This window comes from Rhagoletis zephyria, unplaced genomic scaffold, assembly GCF_001687245.7.
Source record: "Rhagoletis zephyria isolate East Lansing unplaced genomic scaffold, Rhagoletis_zephyria_1.1 Rzeph_scaffold_06045, whole genome shotgun sequence".
In the NCBI taxonomy this organism is placed as follows: domain Eukaryota; kingdom Metazoa; phylum Arthropoda; class Insecta; order Diptera; family Tephritidae; genus Rhagoletis; species Rhagoletis zephyria.
This window is the reverse complement of record NW_016163128.1, coordinates 15,458-25,289: the sequence shown is the minus strand read 5'-3', so window position 1 is coordinate 25,289 and position 9,832 is coordinate 15,458.

Sequence of the window (9,832 nt, the reverse complement as noted above, 5' to 3'; positions counted from 1 at the left end):
AATTCACCACACCGTAACTCCCACACCCAATTCCATCACACCGCAACTCACCACACCCAATTTCACTACATGAAATGATATCACTTGATGTGGCATCAAAGGCAAAAAGTGAACCAAAATAAATAAGATTTAGATAGAGAGGAAGAAAGTGATAGGGATAAAAAGGAAATACAACTGAAGATTGTGCGATGTTATATTGTGGTGTGTTATGCTTCATATGTTATGTTATTTAATCTTATTTTATGGTTTAGTGGTATGCTAAGTGCTAAGCTAAATTCCCCTCCACTTAACCCATTCCAACTAATGTTTTTTCAGCTCATTTAACTCACATAAACAATCCCTAATTTTATCGGTTGAATTTCAACCGCTGGGCGAACACTAGTTATAATAAAATTGATTGGGCTACAAATCTGCATACTCAACAAAAATTCAAAATAATCTGATTAAAAAGTCTAAAATTTGCGTGAAAAGTTGCTGAATTTTCGTGAGTTTTCCACAATATTTTTATGTTTTTGTTGTAGAATGAACCATATTTTAATAAAAAATGAGCGGAAAAATATAAGAACAAAAATTGTTGCATATATTGTGAAAAATTTGCTGTGCCAATACCTTTTTCCGGCAGTGTAAGTAAAAACTAAAGCAACTTCATAGAAACTGATGTCGAATAGTTTTAGTTACTTTGTTTTTAATAAAAATTGTCGAAGGTGTCTTCGAATATTTTGTATAAGTTCGGATAAGACTGTATTTTCCTGTCTGAAACATGAGAAAACATATCGCCAGCTTAAAGATGACAATTTTCCAGTCCAGTTTTTGTTATAACTCATATTTTGACATAAGCGTCAAAAGAAAATAAAAATGCATCGCTTCCAAAAGTATTTCATTTAATGAAACACAAATTTGTTAAGTCTAAAAGAGGCACAGGAAATTCGATAAGTTTTTGCTAATAGAGGTCGCCCCTAAGCAGGCAATGGAAAACCTCCATGAAAAACTGCTTCTCATAAAAATACAATACGTTCACACAGGAACCGGGGTCGAGCTGGGGGGAGCCGTTCCGAGCTTTTAAATTAATGTAGCTATAGGAAAGTACAGCAAGCTTTTCCAGAAGCGTTGTGGAGTTGAAAGCAAAGCATTTTTGATTTTAAAATTTCCTTTTCATTTTTCAGTTTCATGACTCTGATGCGATGTCAATGTATTATTATTATTAAAATAATAGGTAATTTTTTAATTAATTCGAACGCTTCTGATTCGTATGGAGTTTTGCTTTGCTTTAAACATGGAAAATGTTGAATTGAAAGTCTTCAAAAATACCCGAAGAAAATGGCTATAAGAAGTTTTTTCCTCTCCTGCAAAATTTTTAAAAATGGATTTTAAAAAATAACCGTGCCATTGTTATGATTCTCATTTGATATGACATTGAATTATCCATAATGAAAGCAAGCCTAATGTGTGGATTCAACTGGGAATTATATCATAAATATTTGTTTTTCAAAGTTGGACTTAAAACATACAAATGTCATTACGTAAACTTTAATTAAGTTCGTTTCCACATAGCATTTTCAAATGGTATTTTTTTATCCGGCTTCAAAAAAAGAAGAAGGTTATCAATTCGTCGGAAAATATTTTTTTTTGATGTATGTATGTTACCGCATAACTTTGGACGACGTTAACAGATTTCTATAATTCTTTTTTTATTAGGAAAGGTGGTACCTCAGAGTTTGAAGTCGGTTTTGTTTTTGCTTAAAAATTACTTGTTTGTAATTTCAATGCCATATGAAAATTCGTCATAAAGGGCTTTCCAAACTCAAATTTTTTATTTTTCAATTTTAGTGGCATGACATGGCATCGACAAAAATGAGGGGTATCATAGTATAGATATGAGGTTCTTTCTTTGTCAGAAGTTGCCAAATTTTACCCGAAGAATCTTTGTTGGCAAAATAAAAAAAGCATTAAACCATTAGATCTTCTGTGCTGTCCAAATAAATTGAAAGTTGAGTAAACAAAACGTAAAGCACATCTGCATTTTTACATTATGAAAAATATCGTAACGAAGAAATATCAAGTTTTGGAAGTAATTTAGCAAATCGCCATTTTATAAAATACAGCTATGAAATAAAAAGTGGTGTCTTCGATCAGGACTGTCAGAGGACTGGAACTTGGCACCGAGATGTATATACAAAACTTGTTTCACTCTTATGGAAAAAAATTTGACAAGGTACCTCCCGTACAAATTTACTATTTTGTACTGCATATCTCTAGAGGTGTTCATGGTAGAGTACTGGGACTTGGCACTGGGGTATTTAAAATCAATTTCAAACTCATGGATGAAAATCAGGGTTATAAGAAAAAGGAGCGTGGCACAAACTGACTTTTTCTTGCCACATATTCCTGGAAGTATTTGTGGAAGAATACTGGAACTTGGTATTGCTCATGGAAAAAAATGTAAGTTATTGCAAAAGGAGGCATTTCGCCTCCCATACATACTAAAACTTTCTTAATACATATATCTTGAAGGGTAGAAAATCTCTGGAAGTATTTTAAATTTGTTATGGAGATTTATTTTATAAGTGCGGTACTGACAGAAAAAAATTTCATTGAATGCAAAAGGGGAGAGAGTCGGGTTCGGCCTTATAATCTAAAGCTCTCATGAGAAGTGGTATTTTATCATGGCCAGGATACTAAACTTTAGTTGGAAACATTAGGACCCGCCGTGGTACCTTCCATAAGGTTACACTTTCACGCGGCGTATCCGTGAAACCATTTTAAGGTAAACTTAGAGGGACTGATACCTTTCGTATGCCTAGCCTATGCCTATATACCTGAAATTTCTTACAAAAATGTAGAGCTATAACAAAATGGGCACAGAAATAAAATATAACATCATTAAATTATTTTTCATATTTGTATAAAAAACGTGGGTTAAAAGCCGCGGGTATAAGATAGTACTTAATAAAATAAAAAAAGTGAGACTCAAATTAAATTCAAATGTTAATCAATTTATGTAAGTGAGCCAGTAACAAAAGTAAGTATAAAGCACATAAAAATAGTTAACTTCTTACCGTTTAATCGATGTTTTAAGTACAAAATTGCAAAAATCTTCGAAAGACATGTTATGCAAACTCTGAGTATCACTAAGTTCAAGATCGCGCTCAATGTCCTCATAGTCGACACATTCCGTAGGATGAGTATTTTCGGCGTAGCCAGCAGCTTTGCATTTCATGTCGAGCACTAGGTTCATTACTTCGTCATTAATTTGTTTAGTTGTTTTGGGATTACCATTGGTATCGTTCAATATTTGTAGGCGAAATGGGTTTCGCAGTGTAGCTGTGTGGTCAGGTTTTGTAGATTGACTCACTTTTTTTGTATGAACTCGCTCTTGAGACTTATGCGCACATTTTGCCTGCATGTGGTGCGATGCCTTGGAAGCCGTTGAAATCGCGTTACCTTTATATTTAATATTTTTATCGTCTACTGCCTTTTTAACCAAATTTAATGCGCATCCCCCGTTCTTATTCATATTCATAAATACATCTTTTGCTTCGCGTCTCGGTGTTGAGCTACACCCTGGTACTGACTTCTTCTCTTCTCCTCGGCTAATTCGGCTATTACTTAATTTTGCCGTTATATAGTCGATTGCAGCATTTGTGTGCCACATGCGCTTATAAATATTTTTAAAGTTAATAATTGTACGTTTTTCAGGCTGTAAACGGGCGAAAGCCAAAGCCACTTTATAGCATAGTAAGTAATTTTCGACGCTTTTCGGTGTATTTTTCAATGATTCAGAGCTTTTTCCGGTCAAAGTGATGCTCGTCAGAGACATATCTTCATCTTTTGTGCTGGCGTCGCACCATGACATATTCAAGCTGCCGGTCGCTTTGCGAGACAAGTCCAAACCGCATATTTCATAATTTTGTTTAGATGCTGAAGCTGGTGAATTTGCCGGATTCCCTCCAAGAAAATTAAATTTGTTTAAGTTTCGATGAACAGCCTGTGGTGGCCTGTCAGATTTTATATGTTTTTGATTTTCTTCAATTTTATCATGTGGCAAGTCAACTCTTGTAGTCAAATTTAAAGGTTCAACAATGCGGATCGAAACGCCACCGTTATCTACATTTGAAGACTTCAAACGATACAACGTTTGCGTTTTTGATATTGCAGCATCATTTGCAATAATACTTTTATTATTTTTTTGTGCAGGTTCATAAGAAGCATGCGTCTCTGGGATCTCCAGAAAAGTGCTAATTTGCATATCATATGGAATTTCGTACTCAGATGTTTGTGGCGTTACAGTTTTGATATTTTCATAAGACCCTCTTGGTTGTTGCATCTCAGGGAAATTAGAAGTTTGAGTGCCTTTTGAAGTGTCACGTTCCGTTGCTGGTAGGTTCAATAAAGTTGAAATTTCATTGTGGTCAATAGTGTCAACACTATGCGCTCTTTCGCGTAGTCCCGTTGAATTTTGTGTTTCTAGAAATGCAGAAATATCATGTAAATCCGGTGTGGTTGCTCTAAGCGTGGGTAATGTAACTTTTAAATCATTATTTGATTTACTTTGGCTCTCCTTTAATATAAAAAATTCTATATTTCGTTCTTTTGATAGTACCACACTAGTAGCCGTTTTATCTGATTCGGTTGTAGTGTACTTCCTTTGCGTAAAAAATTGTGTTAGTTTAGTCTGTACCAATGTTGCATTTTTGTCCGATTTGTTTGCGGAACCATTGAACAACAATGCTTCTTCTTCTTTTTCGTTATTCTTTAACTCGAAATTGCTATCATTAGCTACACTAGCCATTGTAGAAATCGTATTGTTTGAAATTTTTGGTTTGGCAAAGGTAAAGCTTTCTAAATTCATGAAGCTTCTGCTCTTACTGGTAACTGTTGAGTCAATTGTAACGTCACAAATGTCAGAAAGGGATACGTTCGGCTTTGTTTTCTTATTACGTTTTGTAACCAATCCCGATTCTGATTGCTGCTTCCTTTTTTTACCTTTTTTCGGTTTTGGTGGGATTATGGAGTCCTCCTTGATGGGCTCATTTAAAACTAGTGTTTCGTGTACATCAACGCCAACTGGAATGAAGTGAGAGAGAGAGAGTGTTAAATATGTATTTTATTTTATTTTGAAGAAATCAAAATGGAACGGAGTTATAAAAAAAGAGGAAGGATATGTACTGCCACAAAGTTCGTTCTTTCGATATGCCGAAGCAAGTTCTCGAATACCGAACAAAGCGCAGTATTGTTTCAAAGTCCATTAGATATGTATCTGACAAATGGTTGATATATGGCTGGACATAACCAGTTAAGCCAGAAAGCATTGCAGTAGGTGTGTTTGGTCGCAGAATTCAGATATTTAACAGTGCCGAAGGCTAAATGTCCGAGCATTTTTCTAACGGAAATACACGGCATAGTCTATATGCAGAATTAAACTAATCAGAGACTCGTGAACCTAGGTAACTTCAAGCAGAAGTCAATGCTCGTTCTTCCTTATCCCTGGAGTGTGTTTACTCTGCTTATCAGGACACAAGAGCATAGAAAGACAATGATAAAACTGGCACACCCGTGGTAAAGGCAACGAAATTGCAGGCCAGTCCTCCTTGAAAGTAGGACCAAACAAACTATCAAAAAAGATTTCTGAAAAAAGCTTAAGAAATGAAGATAAGTATTGGATCAATAAAAAGGAGCCACGGCCTACGAAACGCCTACTAGAAAGGTACACAAGAAGAGCAAATTAATCATCAGTTCAAAGTAGAAACTGTGGATTCTTACCTATATCCTCAAGGATTGTAATGGTTCGGCGATGTAAACTGGTTTAGATACGATATTTGCGTGCAGTACTGGCATTGGTGGCCTGTGTTTGAAAACACCAAAGAGAGTTATGGAAAAGAGAGAGTGGAATATAGAATATTTCAGGGCTTAGCTGCCCCTGACCCGATTTTCGCAGAATTACCAGCTTGGAAAGAAATTTCAAAATAGAACAAAGTAATAAAGCAAGCTGTAACGACACTAATTCCAAGAAATACTCCAAGCTGCATTGCAGCTGGCATCTTTGGGCCAAGATCAATGGGTAGACTCCTATGTATATGTATGTATCACAAGGAATCAATCTTCAACGAAAGTATCCGTATGAAAAATCCTTATATTAAGCGACAGTCAGGCCACACATGTGCCTTTCTTTTCCTGAAAGCAAGTCTGCATTGGTTCTCGACTGCGTAGAGATTCAATACTTTAGCGGCAAACAATAGGGTCTAACTTCCCTGAGTTCCGAGCCAAAAGATGTATGGAATAGAACTGTACACCATTAACGAAGAGCTTAGTAGAGAAGAGAGAACACGTAGAGAATAGCACTGGAATCATTTTGAGGATACTATAGGACAAGATACGACAAGTCTATTAACCTCACACAGAACGAATTGTGCTTTATTTTGGGGGGAAAACAGACAAAATCAAAATCAATCAAAAATAGTGTTGTTTGATAAAAGAGGTTGTCAATGTGTTTTATTTTTTTGACCTGAAACCAATATGTGATGAACTTTTAAGAACAATTTTAACACACATTTTTGTCGTTCAAAAGGAATCCATTTCCATGGTCGTAAGAACCGAAAAAAGCATTTTTAATTTTTGTATACATCTAAAAATTAATTTTAAAGATCTGAACCCGAATTGCGGCATTCGTGATCGAGTGATTACTCTTTTCCAATCGAATGAAACAAAATGACAGCTTTTTTTCCACAATACAATTTAAACGGGCGAAGCACACTCGCATTCGAATGCCGGGATCTCAAAATAAAATTTCGACTCGAGTTACGTTCGATTCGGTCCCAGATCTTTAAAATTAAATTTTTAGATACAAAAAAAAATGCGTTTTTCGGTTCTTGCGACCATAACAATGGATTCCTTGACGAAAAAAAAAACTAAAGTATGTGTGATTTTTTTTTAAGTAGATATGTATTGGATGCAGAACAAAAAAAGAAAAAAATTCTGAATTATCCAATTCAAAAGCTTTGAAATACCGTTACATTGATTTTGATACCTTTTTCGTTCTCAAGATATTTGATTTGGTTCCTTTTTCCAAAATATATTATCAGAAATTCGTAATTTTAAAATTCCTAGAGCAAGTAAGTAAATACGAATATTCTCTTATTCCATTATATCTATCGACTGAACCAACTAGAGTTACACCACGAAATCGAATTTTGTCATTTGTCCGAGAAAAAACTTTACGAAAACCATCGTCATACAAAATTTTATCGAGCTTCTTTAATTTTGTTCGTAAACTTACCTAATGTTGCATGAATGACGTGGGCATATATCTTCTCGACATCGGGATTTGTCAGTTTAATGGATTTCATGAAACACCCACATTCCAAAAGCAGCGAATCACTATAAATAAAAATTGGAACTAATTATAACTAAATGAATAAAAATATTTAAAGTTTCTTATTACAGATCTTCGATGAAAAGCAGAAGCTCATTTTCTGAGTCACCCACAATCAGCATCGCATTTGTGCCACGACAAACAAAAGCTTCGTTAACTTGTCGCACACAGAGACACAACATGCATTGCGAATCGCGCTCCAATTGCAACGTATATTCAGGGAAAGTCTGTTGTAGATTTTGTAATATCTCATCGCCAAAGGGATACGATTTTTTTAGTATCTGTCAATGAAATCAGTAAAATAAGATAAGCGTTTTAAATACTTAAACAAACAATACATCTACAAGAAGCTTCAAAAACCGTTAAAATGACATGACGAAAGTACAAAATATAATACATTGCCAGCGCAAATTGCATTCGTTGAGCGCAATAATTGTGCCACCAAAAGTAGAGGATTAAGGAGAGGAGAAGGAGAAGGAGAGGGGTAATGGATAGCTACTGTTTGAGTGACCTACCCATGTCGCTACTGAATACATATTAACTTGCATACAAATATATAAGCGCTTAATAGCAAAAGCTATATGTATCGGATTACATATGTGTATACTTAAAAATACCGTAAATATCTATGAGCTAACAAGCAAACAGAGCAATAATCTTCCCTCGCTCCTACCTACCGCTTCAATGGTGCGCGCCTCTGTCGCCCTCAGTGATTTCAGTGTAGTTTTCCCAGCGTACACCAGTTGAGCTGAGTAAACGGCACCGATTTTCTGCAATTGTTTCGCTGCATACTCTGAATTTTCCCACATTTTGGCATGGAAGCATTTCGCGATTGTCACGGTATGCAATAACGCCTTGTAGCGGCCCAAATGTAATGCATGCGCTTGATGCTCTGACAATCGCATATACTCCAACAGACCTGCGGGGCGAAGAGAGTGGGAGAATGGCAGAAAAAGAATGCGCATGCTTAATAAGGGTGTAATGTTAACATTGTCAAGAATTTCAATAGTCAAAGAGATGTGTTAGAAATAACTTCGTACGTATCTATTTAAACAAACAAAAGAAACTAACATTTTGCAATACGATCACCGATGCGTATCATTTTCAGCGATTCTTGCGCCAAAGTGGGGGAGGCGATCGGTGTATTCCCAAATACCGCTTGCAACAAACTGCGAAAAAAAGCAAAAAACACTATATAAATTATCACACATTTAATTAAATTCAATGAATTAATCACCATTAAGAGATTAAATGTATAATAATGGGCATTTCATTACAACACTTTGCAACTTTTCAAACGTTTAACTTCCGCGAGAAAAGAATACATAGCGTAAATAAAGTAATGAATTTTTTATAATTTACTTAGGAATTTCCCATTTTCTAAAAACAACTTAGTAATTAAAATTACCATGAAATTTTATCCTCACGCGTTTTGATGCGACCGGCACGCGGAAATCGCAATGGTGTATTATTTAACGCATTCAAAATTCGCTTCTCATTTACTCTGACAGCGAATTCATTGAATTCTCTGCAACGTACAATCAGCTCAAGAATTTTTAAGAATGTTTCATCACCACGAATCTGCAACAAAAATACTATCAATGTATTCTAAAATATATCAAAATATTTAAATAATATGTACTAGTGAACGCGCATGGCGTCAAAACGCCAAAGATAGAATTTCAAAAACCTACAAACTATTCCAAATGCTAGTCAGGGTCTAAGCAATGCGAGTGTCATATATGTATATTCTAAATCCGTGCAGCCGTTTCGCATGATCTAAGTTCAAAAAATAAAATTTTAACGCACATCTACAGGCCAAGGGCTTTATTTTGACCCCTCATATTTCAGAAATAAACAGGCAGGTTATAGAATTCATTCCCGAGTGAACTTCTTCAAAGCTCAAATTTAGTTCGAAGCGAATTTGGTTTAAATTCACTCGGAAGTGAATTGCAGAACCTATCTGAAAGCCTTTTCAAACCCCACAAAAATCATTTAACTTATTAAATAATTTGAAAAGCAGCTTATAAAATACCTGGCAACCCTACCAAGTACGTATATTTCAGAAATAAAACTTTTTCAATCCCATTACGATTGACACCCATATTTTAATAGTTCATTTAACTTTTTAAATAATTTGAATTTTTGAACAGGTGGCGACCCTCTGCAAACACCTAAAAAATATTCCTAGTATTCAAACTAAAGATTTCTTAACACTCTTTCGTTTGACGCCAATATATACGCCCAAATTTTAATACATATGTGACCTGGTCTACGAAAAGGGAGCTTACGTGCGAAAACTAGTTTTCTGTGAAAAAGCTGTTAAAAGTGAAAAGCATTTCATCTTCCATCCGAATCAACCAAAAAGTGAAAATTGATTTTTTGACACCTAAGCCCCCTTTCCGTAGACCAGGTCACATATTTGAATTAGGTAATTGCCTTAACTTAAGTTGAGTTGAATTT